This window comes from Dermacentor variabilis, chromosome 4, assembly GCF_050947875.1.
Source record: "Dermacentor variabilis isolate Ectoservices chromosome 4, ASM5094787v1, whole genome shotgun sequence".
NCBI lineage: Eukaryota > Metazoa > Arthropoda > Arachnida > Ixodida > Ixodidae > Dermacentor > Dermacentor variabilis.
The window spans coordinates 99299150-99320840 of NC_134571.1; the positions used below are offsets into that span (position 1 = coordinate 99299150).

At 46.5% G+C, this 21691-nt stretch overlaps 1 pseudogene; it reads right to left on the reverse strand.

Annotated features, from left to right (window-relative positions):
* Positions 1–2923: 2923 nt before the first annotated feature.
* Positions 2924–3085, reverse strand: LOC142580639 (U2 spliceosomal RNA; annotated as a pseudogene).
* Positions 3086–21691: the final 18606 nt, after the last annotated feature.

Consider the following 21691-nt stretch of genomic DNA (forward strand, 5'->3'; position numbering starts at 1 on the left):
ACTGCCGAGGCAGTTGCGATTGCGCAGCACATACATACAATGGAGAAGTTAGCACCCTAACCATTTTTGACAGCTCGCTGCTTTTCTTTCTTTCAACAAGTTCGCAAATTGAAGCAGACTACGCAACACCGCAGCCACGACGTTGGCACTCCAAGCCATCGTAGCTATCCGCTAGCGGAGAGCGACGTGACAAGTCGCCTAAGCCGAACTATGAAAAACTTGAAGCAAGGCTGAACGAATCGAAGAGCACGCCGTGGTCGCCCGAGCAGGATTTTATTTAGCATTGAAAGCCTGATTGCCATGGATGTCCCCAGCTTTGGTGCGCGGTTGCTGCTGATGCTGTTCCGTCTTGAATGTTTTTCGTGGCTCGATCTTTCCCCGCGCTTCAAGGCGCACGACAGGAAAACGGTGGGAGCGCTAGCATAATTCGATTGAGGTCAACTGCGAAGCAAAACAGAGAGCTTTGGTTACTGTTTGCTCTTTCCCGCTGTCCGCTCGAGTGTCTCCCCCTGAGGCGTTCCGAGTTTCAGACTATGGTTGGGGACAATTTGTATTTCTTTTTTTCACCGGCTTGCACGCTGCGTTAGCAGATTACTTGGGCGAATAGAGATTAGGCTGGCCTACAAGACAAATATTTACATCCGTCGTCTTGCTTCTCGATGTAGAGATTAGATTGACTGGAAAACTGTTTTCATCGCTTCTAGCTTGCTTTTTTTAGGTTATCTACACGGCTGAACTTCCCCTTTATTCTACATTATAAGATCGGTTTGAAGCTCCGCTAGTCAGAAATTGTAAGCATAATTAGGAAAGTGCCACGTGCTTTCTTTTATCTTCTTTTTCTGTCCCATTGGTCCGAAATCAAGACTTACTTGCTCTGGTATTACAATGGAGGCGGTTATTGTGAGACGTTGTTTGCAAGCATAGCGCACATTAGTTCGCTATTAACATGACATCAGCAAAAAAAAATAGTACTCATTCAGTAAAAATGAGAGACAGATATGTGTGCTTACTATATCAACGTGTTTTCAGGCATCTGTGACAACCCTCTGAGAAGAAAAAGACGGTAGTATGAATACATGTCGCTCCTTGTTCAAGGCACGAAGAACCTGATATTACGATGGTATAGCCAAATGGATATTTCAAAGTTCTCGTGAAGCAGGTGAAAAGTTCTTTTAATTATATTTTTTAAAATGTAAAGTGCTGTTCTTCTGGGCACATGAGGCTGAGGGAAAGCTCTTCTGTCCGTGTATTTCTCTTCTTCGACTCGTCCCATAGCGCATTGCTTTTTTTTTTTAAATTATAAACGATGTTACTGGAGATAACTTATGATATTTATGAAGGGACGATGACGAAGCGGTTCTTCGTGGTTTAAAGCACATACGTACCGGAGTAAGGAACACCGAGACATAAGAAGTGCTTTATACGCTTTAAACCATGAATGTTAACAAACTGGTAAAGCTTTCTGCCACGTTGAAGAGGCTCTTGTATGGAACGCACCTTTTTGTCAAAGCGCGGACGTTCAGGAAGGAAGGAAGGAATCAGGAATAGACGGAAAGACAAGGAGGTTAGCCAGTTCTCAGACAAGCTGGCCACCCTGTGCTGAGGAAAGGGGGTATGGGTAATAAAAGATCATAGAAAAGATGCTGACGTTCATTATGTATAACGTCATTGACCTTGTTACATCTGTTGACTGTCAGATGATCTTAATAAGATTATCTGTGGTGATGTTCTTGGGCTTTCTTGGGCGTTCTTCGATGTTCGTGGAGAGAGAGAAATTAAAGAAAGGAAAGGCAGGGAGGTTAACCAGACGAAAAATACAGTCTGCTACCCTACAGTGGGGGAGGGCGGAAAGGGGCGTAACTTACCGAACTATTCTTGACGGCTTAGAGAACGTAGGATTATGCGACTTCTTATTAGTGTTAGCTGTGAAGCACTGGGAGTCTGGCCAGGTATCGCAAAATATTAGCCAATAATTGCAACAGGAAAAAAAGGGTAACAAAACGATAGAACGCTGCTTACTGGTCTTGTCCTCCGATGATGCGCAGCTTTGAAGGACTGATGATTTCTTGCGCGAGCAAAAAGCGGCACAGCATGGCTCCGTAATAGTGGCCGTGGTGCATACTGCAAAATTCAGTACTGGGCCCCGCGCTTTCTAACCCTAGCACTCGTCGGCCTTGCTGATTCGCTATCTTGATTTGTCCATGAATAATTTTTTATTCAAGGACGATTTGCCGCAAGGCACATGAGGTATGTCTCAGTCGATGCAAGTGATATCTGAATTTCGGGAAAATGAAATGATGCGCACGCAGGCTCGCGCTAGACTACATGAAGTGGCCACGCTGCTTCCTTTTGTGTTCAGCTTACGTTCGTGGAAATGGCGGGGATTATTCCTCTGGCAAATGCTTATTCAATGTTGCTTTCGCCAACAAATCAATGAATTCACTTGTTATAATATCATCAGACAAGAAAGCACCGGTGAGAAGATCCACCATGTTTTCGGAGCAATCACTGATCGCGCCCTGTCTTGCGGTGTTCATGCCTTATAATGAAGAACAAAACTGATCCACTTCTAAAAGTGTGTTTTGCTAAAATTGTGGTGTTCAGGGTATTGCAGGGCGAGGTGCGGTCCTCACGCTGCCTAACCTGCTTGCCTTTCCCAACTTCTCCGCTTGTTCCTTGTGAACAAAACAGCTGTGGGAAGTTGCTTGTAGAGATTTTGACGCCTTCTGTGTGACCGTTAACGGACTCAGTGCTAGTCTTAACGCTGGGCGTACATTTATGTTAGTCCTTTCGTACTCAAGCATCGCAATCGTCCTTGCCTTTGATGAGCCTTCCACTTTTACAGCGAAGCTGTATATGGCTAGGTTCTGGAAAAAATTGCGTGCGTACGTCTGTCGAGCCTTGTAGATCGAGAATTTCGCACCATACGTGGACCTGTCCCGAAGATAGTGCAATTACAGGCCGAGCCGCGGCGGAGGTTAAGCAGGTTTTAAGCGCTCCGCCAACTTGCAAAAATAACTTTAATGCATGTATAAGATATTAAGCTGATCAGAACAAGTACTATGCTTGGACCTGCGCCGGCTATGTCTACGTTCGCACCGCCCTCTTTTGGACGGCGTTCCAAGTGTTGTGTATCTTCTTTCCTTTTTTTTCCGCTTGCCCGTGGTGGCGGTGCCGTAAGCGTGCTGCCTACTAGGACCACGAGGCCGAAATAAATGCGAACCGACCATATGGCCCCGATCCCGCAAACTTGGAACGCTTCACTGGAACAACGGCCAGGTTTCATATGGAGTTTGTGGGGAACCAATTCGGCGTGGCCTATGTTGTGTGTGACTCCTTGTGGTTTTCGAGTAACCTCATCGCAACCATTACTGCACTGCGGGACGTCGACGAACGCACAATCGCCTTGGCTACGGTGAAGCAGTGTATGCCCTCGGAGTGCGGTGAGGCTCGTGTCTGTCCTAGGTACCGGGATTCGTTATTAAAAGGTGTCTTGCCGCGTTTTGCAACAATACATGGGTATGGATAGCCTCTCCCGAGGCTCAACATCGGGAAGGAGCGACTAGTCGCGCCTCGCCTTCCATTTACAAGCACACGGTGTTTGACGCACGGCGACGGACAGTTCGCCATTACGGAGCCCGCGTGCACAGCTCTGCTGGTCACACACCTTCACACAGTGGAATGGCACTAGGTTTTTTTTTTCTGATACTGAGCACGAGGTTGCACCTCCGATTCCCGATAGCACTTCAATTGGGGCAAAATGCAAAAGACACTTTTTCGCTTAGAGTTAGGTGCCCGTTAAACCACAGGTGGCCAAAATAAATCCGGAGTCCCCAATGACGGCGTCCCTCATAAACGAAAGTGCAGTTTCAGGACGTCAAGGTTCAAAATTTAGCTTGACCTGCCGTTTTTCGATCTTGAGTGGGAGTGCCAAACTGTATGCATAGTTTTGTAGAACAGCTGTGAGAACTCACGGTGTTTCTTATCCGCCAACCAAGAATCAAACGAAGGAAGTTCCCGCTGGCTAATCTCACAATGTCCAATGTGGTCAATATCCGATGGACTCCTTTCTCTGAATTTATCTATAAGCAGAACCATTGGAAGTAGATCAACGACAATAAGTATGCATAACTACGAATGCTGCTAAAATAAATTCTGTTTCTATCCTGCCCCTAGGCTTGCCGCCTCAATAGCCAGACAAAGCAGACGAGCAACAGGTGCCATGCCGTCGTCGATTTCAGGGTGCCTGCATCGACCACAATTAAATTTCGTCTCTTCGAAGCTTCCGTGGTTCGCGCGCTTTCACGCCTACCGGCAGCTGAAACACCTGTACCTTCTGTACTCAGTGCTTTGTTGCAGTTCTACCGGCCGCGGCGACATTGCAACACCTTCGAGTTTCGAACGTTCGCGCATCATTTCACTCGTAGTCGCACTTTTTTCTCTTGCGTCGACCTCGCATAACTGCAAACATTTTTCCTGAAGAATGAAAGTTTTGCTGTATAGAAAGTCAGCGCTGCTGCTTCTCCGTATCGCAGTGAGTGCAATGAAGTGGGCAATATAGAACATTCTAACTGGTTCGGAAACGCTCCGGTCCTGAAAGGATGAGGCTTCTGGGCAACACGAGAAGAGAAGTACTTCCTCAGGAACGTGTCGAACAGTTAGTTCTCCCGGTAGGAGCGCGGATATTGCGCAAGAAAATGTCACGCATTCTTCTGACGGACAGGACTGACGGGAACATGGCGACATATTTGGCGCCGAAAGAGGCGCTCGCAGGCGGAGCGATTGCTGGCCAGGTCTGCCGGACTAACCCCGCCTGCAGCAACATCATCACCACCACCACCAACAACAACAACGCACGATAAATCAGATTAAAGGAACACTTTAGACAAATATGGAGATAGCGACAAGAAACAAACACTTCCTGTCATTACACTGTCAGCCAAGTAGAGCAAGTCCTTTACAAGGCGTACGTAGCTGGGGAATTACGGGTTTCTCAACTGTTATCAGCTTGCAGGAGAAATTGCAGCGGAGCATTCACGGACATTTAACGGCCAATTGCTCCCGGACAGACGAGGGCTAGAACGTCGCGCTTTGGCCAAGACGCTCGCGTGCACGCCACGTGAGCGCGAAGGACGGCGTGCGGCCTTCCTCGGGCCCCGCTGCAACTGTAACGAGCATCTAGCGTGCTCGCCGACGCTGTGCGCCGCGAAAAGCTCCATCAAGAATCACCGTCACGCCAAGATCGCCGACAGGCGACGGTCAGCGGGTGCGTCGATGCTAGGACTTGTGGTCAAGGCTTGTCTGGACGCCAGTGGCATTTCTCATCGTTGAAAAGGCCACGGGAGCCGCCTGTTTCTTCGGCAACTATATATCTGTTATTTCCAATTGTATACCGACAAAAAGATCACCTTGAACGGTTGCGGTGTCATGAGATTGATTTGTATGGACTCTGCTTTCTGGAAGTTTGCATGTTTGCATTGGCCTCGGCAGCAAATAATATTTTGTATCTAGCACTTCGCTGGGGAGTTGGGGAGGGGAAGAGGGGTGTCCCAGGAATAAAATTTATTTATTGTTAGAGAGGCTCGCTTAATTGAAAGCATAGCTAATTAGGCTACCCGGTATTGGTTCGCGGTGAAGGATGATTTACAACGAACATGAAACACAATACAGAGAAAAACAGTTGTGAACGGTAACTAACTATTGTTTTAGAGAAATGTCAGCTTGAATTTCAATCAACCCAAACCAAAAGCAAAAAAAAAATTGCACATTAAAATGTCTTGCAACCGTAAGGCTTAACATACAGCTCACGCATGCCTTACACAAATAAGAACGCTTTATCGTGCAGTATTTGTCTAGTTAGCCCAACGTTGTCCGTGTCAAAGTCTTCTGTGCGGTTCGAGATGGCCAGGTGGAGAGCTAATGCTGCAGCTCTGTTGAAACTATACGGTGCACGCTACACCGTGTCTTGCACGAACACACGAAGTCAAAGCATTTTCGGGGGGCCTAAGGAAATCTGTAAAGAATCTCGGACTGTTAAAATGGTGAAGCGTACGCTGACGCAGTGGAGAAAACTTTAAACGATAAACTTTAGACATCTGTGCCGTTATTTTTCATTAGCAATATTACGGTGTCCGGAAGGTTCTTCGCACGAAGGCGTTGAAATAAAGCAAGAATGCACTTTCAGATGCCCCTACCATAATTTCGCCTTCGGAAAAAAAAGAACGCAGCTATGACGCATTCGCAGTGCTGAAAGTTGTCAGGAAGTAATAAGCTGTCTACCTATGCATAAATGCGAATCCGCCGAGCTCTGAGAAATGCAATTAATTCTGAATATGCTGAAATGAAATGAAATTGTTTATTTACCATTCTGTCCTAATGCCATCAGCGCTAATACGTGCAAAAGCTTACTGCCGGTTCATATATAACATATACTTAGAGACGGCGGCCCACAGTGCTAAAGCACCACAACGAAGTACGCGATATCTGGGAAAGCTCAATATTTGAAAAAGTGCGAGTGATTTGTTCGCTAAAAGTGCTCTGCAAAATGAAATAACCGAATACCGAAAAGGAAGAATAAAAAGAATTTCAAACCGTTTACCAATCCTTCTAAACCTTCTGGCTGTAAAAATGATGCAATTATGTCTCTCTCTTTTTCGCACAACCTGATTATCGCATTAATCAAACAAGCTTCTGCGGAGGCTCCGTCGTCTCAAGATGAAAGGAAATGTCCAGACATCTCCCTCTCAAGGGAGGCGAGATCTAATTTGCTTGGAAAGATGTTTGGCAGATGAGATTTGTAAACCGGCCTCCTTGACTAGCTAAATAAGCACAAATGTCGGTTGCTGGGAACGCAATATTTGATAGCGCGGAGATCCCATATTCTTCTTTTCGTCGCCTCTCTGCTCACGTGGGTATATGGAAAGATCTGCCTTCTACTTCTTCCTCTTGCTCTTCCTCCGCTGGTCACATGGATGCTCCCTGTGGAGCAGTGGCCTTTCACGGGCAAGGGATGGCTGAGCACGATGTGGAAATTTCGCCCATGAATAGCTGATATTATATTAACTGCTGCTCATCACCTGAGAATAAATTGCGATCTCTTTTGACAGGTTACTAACCATAAATCATAAATATACTTAGCCTTGTGACGCTTTCTTTGAGGACTCCATTTTAATATTTTAAAGCAGATGAACATATTTTTACACGAGGAAATGAATGCTTATGTTTTCGTTTTTGAATTTCGCGAGAAATCTTGGTAACTCTTTGACGTTATTTTTGTTCGTGGTGTTTTCCGACATTTGTGACGTTTCAAAAAGGGTAAGGTTCTTGAAACTTACTAGCTTTGATCCTCTTCAAATACAGCGTAATGTTTTTCCCACCGAGCAGACGATAAACTAGACCCGTCGCGACACTGTCAAAATTGACGTTATGGCAAATTGGTACAGCAGGTTTAGGAGTGCATCGCCGCTTATCTTACGCTCTTGCGCCTTTTATGGCTTGCAAAGTTTCCTCTCGGAGTGAAATTGGCCATTTTTGTGTCGACGAAGCGCAATTTACTTCTTGAGCTTAATGTTTTTGCTTAGTCAACCTTTAAGATTCATGTAACCGTAAAGTCCAGCCCTTTGTTCATCAGGAACATGCACGATATCGTGATATCACGGTAATAATTTAACAAAAGGAGTGAACAAGTGAGTACTAGCGGAGCGTCCTGCATTGCATAGTAGAACATTTCGTTTGTTCTTATGATAGCGATATGCACATTTACCTAAGTAGCTATAAGGACAGCGCTTTTTCCTGTGCACCTTTCAACGCATCTTCGTGTGCAGTCTCACTTCTGTTGTTGTAGAACACAGGTCACTGACACTGTCCTCTTGTGTATTTTTGGCGCGCAGGTATATAGACTGTGAAAACCGGAATACACTGGGCCGCCAAACAAGGGAGTCCCTCGTACATCTAAAGGACAGGTGAGTGTTTACATTCTGTAGTATATATATGAATAATACATAAAACCTCCATGATGCACTGGACGAGAATCTGGTGAGCGTCTGGTGTCACTGACTGTCGGTTGATTATCGGACAATGCAGCCAGCCGGAGGATGCAAATATGCCTTACACACTTCCATTCGATTGTCATAGCTTTCCACGCGTAAGATGACTCGATTTGTTAGATCCGCGCAGCTTCTCACTCAGAACGCATCGGCCGTCCGCATATGTCTTCGTGACATCTGTGAACGTATTCATTTTTACCGGACGAGCAACAGGAAAATACAAAATATAAATGTTTCTTTCCGCAGATTGTGAAGGGCGAAAAGTCCACATGAGAATGACTTTCAAGAAAGCACGAATAATAGAGCATAAAGGGCTGAGATCTGGCTGTGAAGGATCATGAGTAGGGTTTAGTTACTATTTATTTCGCTGAGCTTCGTCACCAGCAACACTTCTACTAAACAGGGTCAACTTTTGCGAGCTACTACAGTTTTGTACACGGAGCAACCGCAAAGGATAACGTAACTCTACTCCTTGTAATAAGAGGCCATGGGGCCCTAAAGCAACTGGTACACATGCTCTTCATGTACAATTGATATCGAGCGGCGGAGTCGATGTCATAATGCGACTGGCCAAGTCAGTCGAGACTTACGTTGGAAACTTCCCTTGCTGTTCTCAAATGCCATGTTCGCACTACCTCATTTCAAAGAGCAGAGGAACTTTCGTGAGGAATAAGCATGGCGAGGGTACAAAATGAATTTATAGGAACGTATCACATCTCAGTGAGCTGAATGGAGAAGGACGGAAGAACGCAAACCGAGCAAATACAATCCAAGCCAGGACACGCCAAGACGAGTGGAGAAGAAGGGGAGCCGGAGGGCGAACACAACATCCGGACAAGCACGTGCACATTCCATGTTCTTGCCCCGAAGTTGTCTCCGCTCCCGCTCCCGCCTGACGACTGCAGCGACCGAGCCGCCAAGATGACGAAGCGAGAACGTTGTCTGCCGGTAGTCGACGCGAAAGCAAGCCCCGCAAAACAACCGGGTCAAGGCGGACAAGTGCGACAGATGGCTGCGCGAGATTCGTTCGGCAGCGAGCGTGGTGTTAGATGCTACGACAAGCTCGCCCGTCGTGCGAACCGCGTGAACTGTTTTCTCCCGTTTCTCCCCAGGACATCGTTATGACGATTACGGATTCCGCCTACGCAGAGATAAAAAAGCGTGCCTGAAAGTTTCTGCTCATGATTGCACATTGTGAAGAATAAGATGTTCGTTTCTTTTACCATACTCATTAAACTCTGCAGGCACTGTGGTTGTAAGGAAGCTGGGCGGTGACGAAAACTACTTGCGTAAATGTCAGGAGGAACATTCACCATGAGAAAATTGCCACAAGAATTGCGCCACACGAAACTTACCGCTACCTCAGGTTATTGCGGTCTAATGAAGTTTTGTTTGTGAAAAAGAAACAGAAAGAAAGATGTACTCCACTTATTTATTTATTTATTTTGCAAATACTGAGATTCTAAGAATTTTGGCAGGCCCGCTTGTCTAACAGACTGTCTGTGCAACACGAAAGAACCACTGACAATTATTAAAGGAAAGAAAAAAACTGATCTATTAACGCCGGAGCTTCTAATTGTAGACACGTGCCGACACGCTGATAAGAACGGACACGCATGCTCTGATTCCTATAGCCGGTCCAGCCGCAGCTTTAGTTAGCTGCATCGCGGCGCAAAACGGGCGACAGGGAAATAGTGAGAAGCACCCGGACGGTGTTCCAGCTTAGTGAGGCCTCTGTTGCATGAAAGTCGTCGTGCACAAACACTCGCTAAAAGCTTTCTAGCTTCCGGCTGAGAGAGTGGGAGGCGCTATGCACGTTACGTTGCGGTCATTTATTTAACGTGGCCCTCGCGCTCCGCGGGCAAGATTTACTGAGCGTGTGCAGGGGCCTCCAAAGGCATGCCTCCTGGACAAGGAATTGCAGCTTTAAACACAAAGAAATGAAAATCACGTGCACCTGTATTTGTGAACAAAATAATGTGCCGCAAATGTATGTAGCGGCTGTCTTCGATTTCAATGGATCCCTAGTCCCGAACAATGGCGACCGCCTCGATGCCGTTGCTCTACTTTTAGCTCTGTACTTGCTGCAGCAAGGTAAGCATGTTGACAACAACAGCATCCAGTTTGCGACCCTGCACTAGCGTGTACATTGTAAACTTGAGAAAGTGGTCATCTGCAGCATTCAGTGCAAGGAAGTGTGATGGGTGTACCAGCTAACGTTAGCCAAGCTCGCAAAAACAAAACATAGGACATACGACTGCGCAACCAACGGTGTCGTAGCAGCAGTGGCGTATCACGCCAGGAGAACGTTTTCTTTCTTTTTGTCGCAATTGCACCGTCAATAATTACATGCTAATAATTAACGAGCTCTCCAGTTACCGAATTGAGGGCGCGAATTTCTACAGAACAGTAATCACTGTGTTTTAAAATACCCGATCCTGTTGTTTTCAGTGTGCTACGTCTCGCGTAATTATTTCTTCCCGGGTTATATAAAAGATGCGTGAAATATGCAAATAGCCGCATGATTACGCGTCCGCGCGCCGACACACCAGAGGTCCCACGCGTTGCTAGGAAGAATTAACTCTGCTCAATGCCTTTGTCTTCCTCCTCAATGCCTCTGCGCACTGCATTGGATTCGCGCTGCGCGCGAAAAAGTCGGTTCGCGGTGACTAACCCCAATACCGACGCCTCGCCGCTTTCACGTGGCAGCTGAGCCACGAATTGAGCAGAGTCAACTTTTCCGGACGCGTAATCATGCGGCTATTTGCATATTTCGCGCATCTTGTATATAACCTGGAAAAAAAAATAATTACGCGAGACGTAGCGCACTGAAAACAACTGGATCGGCTGTTTTAAAGCACAATTATTACTTTTCTATTGGAAGTCTGGCACTCAATACAGTAATTAAAACGTTCGTTATTTACATCGTGTAATGATTGATAGTTCAATTGTGAAAAAAAGTTATCTCGGTGCAGTACGTCACTGCTTACAGAGTGCCATTGGTTGCGTGTTCGTGTATTCTATATTTTTTTAAGAGCTTGGCTAACGTTAGCTAGGACACCGTAGCTGTATATTGAAATCCCGAATGAACGTCAAAAACGTACAAGAAAGTTTAAAAAATTATTGTTGTACAGAGGTTAGTGACCAATCGTTTGTGTGGATAAGTAAATTCCAGAGGGTATCAGCGAGAGCGTATAGGTGCGAGAATTTAATCGAACATGACGTTGAAAAGGTAAAATACCGGTACTTGTGTATCGTTTCGCGTATTACGTGTTTCGACGTCCGCACTTAAACAATGAAACTGTACCAGAAGGTTAAATAAGCTACAGCGATAATCAAGCGCTGGTATTTGAGGTCCGGACATGTTTAAGCAGATAAGATTCGGTGATATATTTTTTGCACCCGCTCCATGTAACTACAGGCACAAGCATGTTGTGGTGATATGGGATATATATATATATATATATAAACTTCGGGCCAGCTTCGGACCCCCGTCAGCTCTACTTCGCTCTTCAAAGAGACAAGACGTGTGTTGAGTGAGCGTCCGAACAACACTTCGCAATGCGATGACCATGGTTTAAATCACACATCCGGGTCCTTAAAGAGGTGTGACTTAACGCTACCGCAGTTCTCTCATTTGCCGCTCAATCGCCACTGACCTTTTTTAAGAGCTTGTGTCATATTAGAAAAAGCAAACTTGGAGACCTTATTTAACCTTACCCCACGTCCCTTCCCCATCTCCCTTTCGTTCATATGAGTTTGGTCAAGGGGCGATCGTATTCTTAAAAAAAAAAAATGAACATGCTACCTCAACCACAGAGACGTTTCTTCGCAGTGGTTAAATCAGACGGCACTTGCAGCGGTAGCGACGGGTCGCGGTCGGCACTTTTAAATTTAGACACTCGCACAAGTGCGGAAAGCTAGCGTGTTTTATGCGGGCGAGAAAGCAAAGATCCCTGGCAGCGTCCGTCGTCGCCAAAGGTCTTGGAAGCGTCTGGGCGTCTTCTCTGGGCAGACCGGGTAGCCTTTGTCAGCAAAGTTGTTGCCCATGATACCACGGTAAGCAGGAATCCACTGAAAGAAATTAGAAGTATAGGTGCCTGGTGTATTTCCTAGACAGGATTAAGACCGGTATGAGAAAGGCCACCGCTCTATACCGGATTTATCAAAAGAAGCTCTGCCCAAGAAAGACAAGGACGATAGGCTATCGACAACCGCGTGGCTCTTTTGCTCAAATAGTGAAGTAGTATAATTTGCATAATTACTCGTTTAAATACTTTGTCGGCTCACTCTCCAATATATTACTCTGGGGTTAAAGCAATCAAGAGGAAATTCTTTCATTATCTCACAAATCACACTTCTAAACAATTTCGGACACCCTTCGTGAAACACACGGTATCGGTATACGTCTTCTACAGCAAAGGGTAGCAAAAGAATCGCTGGCGGTACCTGCGATTTTCCCAAAAAAACATGGTTTGATATCTTCATATGAGACGTGGTCATTTCTTTTAATTCTTCCGACTTCTCTCGCCTCAGCCCTGGTGTTGCGCAGCGAAAGTTGCCCATCGCATATTATTCAAATCTTGTCGTTCCCGTTGCCAGTATAGGAAAATACTCTTCCTCGTCATCATTATTATCCTCATTGTCAGCCTATTTCCTGGAAAGGAGAAGCCGCCAGGAAAGTAGCGTCTATATGCTTCCGCATAGGATTTGATCTGATCCAAACTCCTAATAGCCTAAGTCGTTGTCGCACCGTTGTCAATTACCTAAAGCTATCGTAAGTGTCTGTGCCGTTGCTATCCTTTTCGTGGCCGCAGTATTTTCCCTACAGTCCCTGTCATCGTCGTCATCTGGCCATCTACCACTGCTGCAACGTGAGACCGTGCTATGAACAGACATCTGCAAATCCCCCCCCCCTTCTTTTTTTGTCTGTCTTACTTCTCACTGATAAAGCATCTCTGTATAATATTCTGATCATTGTTACGCATCGGCGCAAATATCTACGGCTCTATCATTTTTTAGCTCTCTCTTCGAATAAGAATGCGCCTAAGTATAGCGTATTTATCGGCGTTTTCCAATTTTCTCTTTTGCACTTGAGCTAAGACGACCTAAATTAGATCAAAGGTGTGGTTATAACATCGTGGCTCGCATCATTATTCATTTACCTTTTTCTCCAGCTTCACCATTCGCACGAAGCTAAATTTGTTAAGGAGCGTTCTTCGCTAAACGCTTTCGTAGGATTATTTTTATTTCTTTTTCTTCGATGCCGTCATCTGAATACTGAAATACAGAAGAGTCTTAATACGGGCTAGTCGAGAGGTAAAAAACAAGAGCACTAAAACACGGCCAGGGAGCTTCACGGAATTCTTGATTTAGGCTCGCTTCCCAGACGGCCGGTGAAAAAATTTGATTTATTCGCTCCGCTTCGCGTTCGCTCAACGTATTTCTCGTCGAATTGCCGGGCTTGTTCTGCGCAGCTATTCGTATTGATTATTCGCTTCGTGTTTGCTCTGCCCAATTGGCAGTCATTGCGAGATTGAAGAATGATCAGGCGCTGCAAAGAAATAAAAAAGCACTCGGGCCAGGTCTGCCTCTCGACATTCTCCCAGTCAGAATCTTGCATAGAAGCGCCATTTTCTCGCTGGTTTATTAACGTTCCACTTACTGGACAAGTCCGGCGATGTTTCATTGCTCTGGTTCAGCGCTGGAACAATTGACAGCTTTCTTGAAGGGGGGGGGGGAGGGGGGGAGGACTTAAGCGTTTAGTGAGCTATAATAAATTATACGCGTTTCGCGCCAATATACCAAACGTGTGCCTTCTAGCTATCAAAAATGCTAAACTCCTACCTAGCCAAATGGCAGTGAAGCAGTAAATTCTTTCGGATCGATGAAACTGTCAAGGTGACAACGTGAAAGGTTATTTCGAATAAATGAATCAGGGTGGAGCATTTTGAGTGCACCATTCTACGTCTTTATAGCCCTGTTAAATTTCATAACTGAATTTCTTCGGGAACACTCACTCCTCGATGTCTTCCGTATAAAACAGCACTTTTCTACCTACTTTATTTTTATCTAACATCCAACACTAAGCTGCTTCTTTTGATCATTTGTACACGAATTTTAGTCGTATCTTGTTTCACATTCAGTGTTGCTTGGACCAGGGACACGACCCGAAGGAGTAAAAAACGAATAAATGAAAATGTTTACGTAGGAATAAACGTAGTTGACCAACACAAGAATAGAAACATGGTCTCTTTTACGCTGTCGCTTCAACTACTGTGATGCTTCACCTGCTTGCAACCTGCCCTCATTCGAACGCGTCCGCTCCTCTAGGTCATTGGCGGTCGCAAGTTGTAAGTGTCGCCTCTCACGCCAGGTGTCGCCTCCGAAGGCGGCACCGGGTGAAGCTCCACTCTAAGATCGGCTATCGGTCGACGACGCTGTTGCCCTATAGCTCTCCATGTTCGCTGTTTATCGCAGATCGAATCCAAACTCGTCACCTTACCTTTCTGTCATCACCCCTGTCCGGGGCCAGCGCGACTCTCCGCTCCTCTCCTCTTCCTAATTACTTAAACTTAAATGCTTCTCACGTTGTCATTTCAAAGCGCGCAAAGACCTCGTTTAGTGGCAACTCAAACTAAATGCTCGTCCCCAGCAGCCGCGCTGAGAGAAAGCTCGTTGTACTTTCACTCTGTGAAGAAGGATGACGAGCGAAGCTGTGTGTGTAGGCCCCTTAATGGCGAACTGCACCACCACCGCGGGTCGGCCCGGCATTGCACTACCTTCGGGATCGGCCCACGTATGGGAAGTTTTGTGTCTACAAACGCGCACGATCCTGTGGGAACTAGCCCTTAACAGCTTCGCTGTAACATAGTAAAATATTCAGCGCGCACAATTGACAAGGACACAGTGAAGGGGGACACACGAGCGCTTACTCAGTTCGCTACTATCAGTTCGCTGTAACAGCTCATCCAGGTTCAAGCTTGAAGCGAAAGAGGGCCTCCTGTCACGGCATGCGCTGAAGGCTTCGTAGCTCTCAAATCGTCGTGATGCCGCCGCGCACAAGCCCGAAAAAGAAAACAACACGGATGTCGAAATGCTTATTGTGTACCATTATGCGTGTCATCGTGGGGGAAAGACTCCAATGTATTATTTCATCGTTTCGTGAAAGAAGCAGACGACGTGCTTCGGAGAGCGACTTCGATAAGAAACTTCGCATTGGGAAAAGGTGCCGACGGATGCTATACACCGGTTTGTTCGAAGCCCTTCACTCGGGACCTAAAATTATGGGGTTTTACGCTCCGAAACCACGATATGATTGTGAGCTACGCCGTAGTGGAGGACTCCCGAAATTTGGACCACTTGAGGTTCTTTAACGTGTCCCTAATCTAAGTACATGGGTGTTTTCTTATTTCGCCCTAATTCGAAATGCGGCCGCATTGGCCGGTATTCAATCCCGCGGGTTCGTGCTTAGCAGCCTAACACTATAGCCACCAAAAAACCGCGGCGGTTCACTCGGCACTTCTTTCTTCACGGCGAACAGAATATTGCTTTCAATTTCTTGCCGGCGTTTCAGTTCGTGAAGTGAGCTTTGTTTAGACTGGCGCTTTAATAAATCATAGTGATTTACGTCTATAGCTTCCTTTGTTTGTTTTTTTTCATTTACAGCTTCCTGCCCCGGCGTTAGTGCTACTGATGCTTTAAGCAGCAGGAATATTCTCGCTGATGTACTTGTGCCTACAATCACAGTAACCGGAACGATAACGAACTCGGAAGGCCTGAAGTTGATCATGACTCAAGTTAGGCCGCGAGGCGACATACCGTTTTCATCCCAAGCTTTAGTTTAGCGGTGCAAGCAGAAGATGCTGTTTTCTCATTCAACGCGTTGAGTTGTTAGTTTACTTGCTCGCAAGAAACTTAGACGCAACAGCAAACAGCGCTCGCTCTAGCTTTGGAGCGTTCGACCAGCGCACCGCACCGCTAATTTGCTTGCCCAAACCGTGAACACACCTAAATTACATTACAACTGCTTCAGTTCGTTTCCAAGTCACGCATTTACACTAATACAAGTGAAATTGCCCAAAAGAGAGTCCTCGCTGGCTAAATTTTGGAAACCTGTTAGAAGAAACTCAACTTGGTTCTATTGGTTGTTATTCATTTCTCGCGTTTCACAAGGGTTTGAGAATTTCCACAGGTGGCCGGCGTCTGCAGCCCTACTGCAAACTCTGCGTACTGCAAGCATGAACAAGCACCACTCGTCGGACGCGGTCGACCTTATCACACGCATCAGCTATAAAAAGAAAGGTTCGGCCCCGACTCACAAACTCAACTCTGATTTATTTATTTTTTATTGTATGGTATTCAGGAGATCCTGTCGCCGTTAATTGGCGCCGGCTGCTTCTTTTCACATAGGGATATAAAAAAGGACTAAATCATAACAAAATACTGAAATCATAACAACAGAAATTCCGGGAACATAAGTACACTAATGTCACACTATACACTGAAAGACATCTCCAAATCATAAAAACACAAAGTTCAGTCACGTAAGTAGACAAATGATACACTGAAACTGAAAGTCAACTCAAAAACTCGGCAACACAAAGCCCAGTCACATATGTGCACTAAAGTAAGCACAAAGTCCGGTACGTACGAAATCCCGAATGAAATTCTTATGAATTTACGAAAAAACCAGGCATTGGATTGGCCAAATTCGGGTAAAAGAAAAACATAGAACACACCGTACTCAATACATTCCGAGAATATTGCTCGCTTCTAGAAATCTTTGAAGGGCCAGTAACGCTCGTCTTTGCATTGAGTATGTTGGCCAAGTACCTGAGAACTTTCTGAAGCTGAAGGGCCTGCGATATATTGCCAATAAATAAAGTGCCAAGCATTGTCGGTGTGCGTCGTGTCGCGGACATCCTAGCAGAAGATGATATGCATCTTCATCAGCGTGGCCACAAGGGCATGCCGCACTATCACCTCTTGAAATGTTAGGTAGAAAGTGTTTTGGTGTACGCGGTACCGAGCCGCAGACGGTGAATCAGCGTTTCAAAGGCTCTGGTTGTATTTAATGTGGACGGGATTTTAAATTGAAGTGACGGGTCAATGTGATATAAATCTGAAGATTTCGAGTTCTGATCAAACCATGTAACTTTTCAACCACGGGATGACACCTGCCTTAGTATGCGACGGAATTCGCCTTGTGTAGGAGGGAGACCATGTGTGGCGTTTTAACGTGCGCTTGTCCAGTTGCCTTATCTGCTACAACAGTCCCAGGGATATTGCAGTGACGAGGCAGCCATCGGAACATTATTGTGCGATTTTCTTCATTTGCTTTTGTAAGTTCCTTAAGTATCTCGTTGACTAACGCCATGTTTTGTCAATTGCTCATGTCTCTATGAAGTGAAGACAAAGCAGCCTGTGAGTCACAAAGGATGACCCATTGTTCCCATTTTTGGTTTGAATTTATGTAGAGTAGCAAATACAGTATTGCAAAAAGCTCTGCTGTTGTTGATGACGTCGTGTGAGATAATTTAAACGTTTGTACTCGGTTCCATTCTGGGATGACAAAGGCAGCTCTAGAAGAATTTGTTTGGCAAGAACCACCTGTATACGCTTGAATATAGCGAGGGTATCGAAAGTATATTTGTATATCGCCGGTTGTTGTGTTGCTACCATAAACATACCTCACTTGCCAATAATTCCCTCAACTGAAAGCTCAATTTTTGGATCTACGAGTCGCCATGGAGGGTAGCATATATATCTGAGAACCAAATTCATGACGTGGTAGTAGATCTTTGTGAACCTGAGACACTGAATTGATGTTCGCCCTGTCTCTCTCACTTATAGTGCGCCTGCTAATGGGCACCTTTTGTACTGCACTAAAACATGAAAGCAGTGTCGGCAGGTTTCAACCGTCCTCATAAAAGGAAATGGAGGAGGACGTGCCTCTGCAACTACTAAGGAATTTGAGGTTTTTATCCCAAGACACACTGACCAGGTAACGTTACACTTTTTAGCCTCAGTGCGGACCATCCCTGTTTAGTTTCTGAAAGCAAGACAAATGCTACTCCCTATATACTGTTAGATGCTATATGTGATATACTACGACACGAGTCACAGTGCGGAGTTGCCTGCGATGGTAGAGGACAGTCTAGTATCGTGCCTATTTCAGTGGTTTAACGCGGCAAAGAAGAGCTTGCACCTTTTTTAGAGGCTCGCTACGCACTAACACTTCCCTTCTTTAACCTCCGGCTCGCTTGAAAGGCTGTTTGTCTTTTGAAAAATATATGATGGGCTCGCTGAGCAAGCCGCATGTTGGCACGCACAGGGCAACGATTTCCGCGGTTTCGTCGCTGAAATACTTGAGGCCGATCAACACAATGTAATCGGCAGCAAAGAACCTTTTGGCTTAGACGAAACGCCTCGATTTGACAGAACGAACGAGAAACTAGTGAGCTTAGCCCCAAATGACAGAGCCACGTCGTAGCCATCTTTGTTTCTTGTTTTTGTTCTTACTAATTTTTTTAGAGTGTTGCCAGCACAAGTAACCGATTCTGGAGTTGATCCACTCCTTATGTCTCACCCATCTTGATTCCTTCAGCCTCAGCGTTATTTCGCTTCTGTTCATTCCGTCTTTGCACAACGTATTGGACTTGTTTGCCCTTCGAAACGAAGCCTGCACTTATCGATGCGATCGAACTTCACGGAAGCGTTTGAAAATATACGACGACAAGCATATTTAACGGCCTAGGCGTTGCATATGAGCGGGTCCGACCACGGCCGCTGGATATGTTTTTTTATCCAGTGGCCATGGTTCGACCCTCAATAAACTGCTTATCAAAATGCTAGACCCCACGTTTTATTCTTCCACAGAGCGCTTCAACCGATGCAACTCCTCGAAACGCTTATACAAGCGACAAGGCACACACGCGTACGTATATAGGCGATTACGCACGTAAGCGCCGCCGGCAGGCCAGGGCATATTTCGTCGACCTTCCTTACGGCCTCGGAAGTTGCAACAGTGCCGAAGGAGGTGGTGACCCGCGGAAGCGTAAAATAGCGTTAAACGCCATACAGCGAGTCGTCACGAGACGAAGGGTTACCGTACCCACACCGCGCGAAGACCGATTCTTGCGCGCTGCGCACTTTTGACCTGCTTCCGTTTTACGACTTCCGGCAAAGAGTTACTGTTGTTGTTGTCGTGGTCGTCGTATTTGTTGTTGTTAGAGGACGAACCGTATACTGCAGCACTGAACTCGCTGAAAGAGCGGAAGTTGACGAGACAGCCCGAGAAGGCGAGAAAGCCATGTCCAGCCGGAACGCTGCCTATATATAGGACGCTGACGCTCGCTTTAGCGCTCTTGCGTGTACCACTTGTGCGCGAGTGCGGCGCCTAAGGCGAACGCTTCAGACACATACAGCAGTGCGACATAAGAGGAAGTAGCGATCGCTAACTTCCGTCCGCCGTGCACAGTACGGCCCTCACCGAGCTGGAACCTTGACCGCTCGCGCGGTTTCCTCGCGAGTCATTGCGCCCGTTTCCGAATCGCTTTCATTACTGCGTTTCGCTCCCGCTGTACTCTCCCGAGACCTTCTTGTGTATCTTGTTCTTCGCATTATCTCGCAGTTTCATTTTTGTCGGCCGTATACGACTCTGCGCTATGCCGTCTCTACTACGCTACTGGTTTTCTGTACATTCAGCTGGTTACTTCTTCTATGCCTCTTCCGCGTTCCTCCCTCCGCCCCAGTGGAGAGTTTCTGCCATGGGTCCTTTTTCTTTTTTTTGTTTGTGTGTGTGTGTGTGTGTGTGTGTGTGTGTGTGTGTGTGTGTGTGTGTGTGTGTGTGCGCGCGTGTGTGTGTGTGTGTGTGTGTGTGTGTGTGTGTGTGTGTGTGTGTGTGTGTGTGTGTGTGTGTGTGTGTGTGTGTGTGTGTGTGTGTGTGTGTGTGTGTGTGTGTGTGTGTGTGTGTGTGTGTGTGTGTGTGTGTGTGTGTGTGTGTGTGTGTGTGTGTGTGTGTGTGTGTGTGTGTGTGTGTGTGTCAAAATGTGCCTTCATGCGGAATTCTTGCTGTCATTGTCCTTCGGCTCCGCGAAACATGAAGCAAAACGAGCGAAGAATGTGAACGCGTAATAGAGCTCACTGCGCTACGAGGCCTTTGAGCTGCCGACCGCCATTCTACGCGTCCAAAGGAAGAAGGGGGCATGAGAAGCCGAGGTTAAAGCGAGATACTCGACCGTTTCCGTGCCCGCCTCTCGGAAGAGAGGCATTAAAGTTTGTCGCCATTTGTAGGAATCGACCCGGGCGGGCCGGGCGGACGGTGGCGGGGTCGTCGTAAAACAAGCCCCCTTCTTTTTCTTTCGTTCTCTTCCTCCCCTGTTCTTGACTTTATCTTATCGCTAGCGAAATCTCGTAAAGGCGGCACCCGTTTCCCCCCTTGCTTGCTCGCCTCGCTTCCGTACTCGATGTAAGCAGTTCTATTTCTCGCCAATGTCGAAGTACAGATGGGATATTAGGCTGCCAAAGTGCCCGTCCTTCCTTTGTCTTCCGTTTCTTGCTGTCCAGGGGCCACTGTGGGGCTGACGGAAAGAAAGGCAACACTGGACGGAAACTAAACTAGGGAAACGCACGCAGACGCACGGACGCTCAGAAACGATTGAGTGACTTCCGTTTATTATGGTTCCGGCCTCAGCGTTCGGTCGAACGGACCGGCTATAGGAGAGGACCGTCAAAGGATCAACAAATGGGAACTATTGCAGCCATTTGCTTTTCTAGGAGCCGTAAAAGAAGGGGGGAGAAGGAGGGAAGGAAGGTGGAGCGATGAAGTGGAAGGGGCCTGCGTTAGCGCTCTGCAGTTTCCTCTTGAAGAGCATTCCGGTGTTTGCGGGCACATTCCAGGGAGGCGCTACGGCCAGCTAAGAGCGCTCGTACATAACCTCTGTGAATAGCCCGAGGGCGGAGAGCCCGCAGGCAACTTTCCGCCCTTGAACGGACCTGTTCTTTCTGCTCATCTGTCTGCTGCTCTATTTGTTGTTGTTGCTATGTAAAGAGAGAAAGAGAAACGGGGAAGGGGGGATTGATTTATTCTTTTCATATATCTATTTTCATAGCTGGTAAGCGTTAACTGCGATATAATGGTGTTCTGTAGCTTCATAATGCTTGGGGCCATCGCGCACACATGGAATCCGAAGAGTGTCTGAAATATACGCGTCAAGCGGCTCCTGCATAAAATTTGAACAAACTAATTTAATGTCAGCCGTCTGTTCAAGTGCGCAGAATGCCGAAGTTATAATCAATGACTACTCTATTAGGACTCGTGTGTCTAAACTCGGCAAAAGTGCCTCTAATCGGGTGCGCCCCTTTTGGCTCATTCTCTACCTACTTACTGCCGTAATTGTGCATGCTCGCGTATAAAAGACACATGCGCATGCGGCTGGTAGCTACACGTGCGCTAATGGAATTTTTCCAGTGAGCATCACGGTCTCGCAGAGGCCATTGCGCTATGTTAAATCTATCAGCTGTCTTTCCAGTTCCTTTCAAACCCATGTGATAAACGCGCCCCGACATCTGTCCTAATTATACATGTCAAGTCGAGTGCCCCACCAGCCGAACTTTGGCCGCGCGATCTGTACCACATCTCG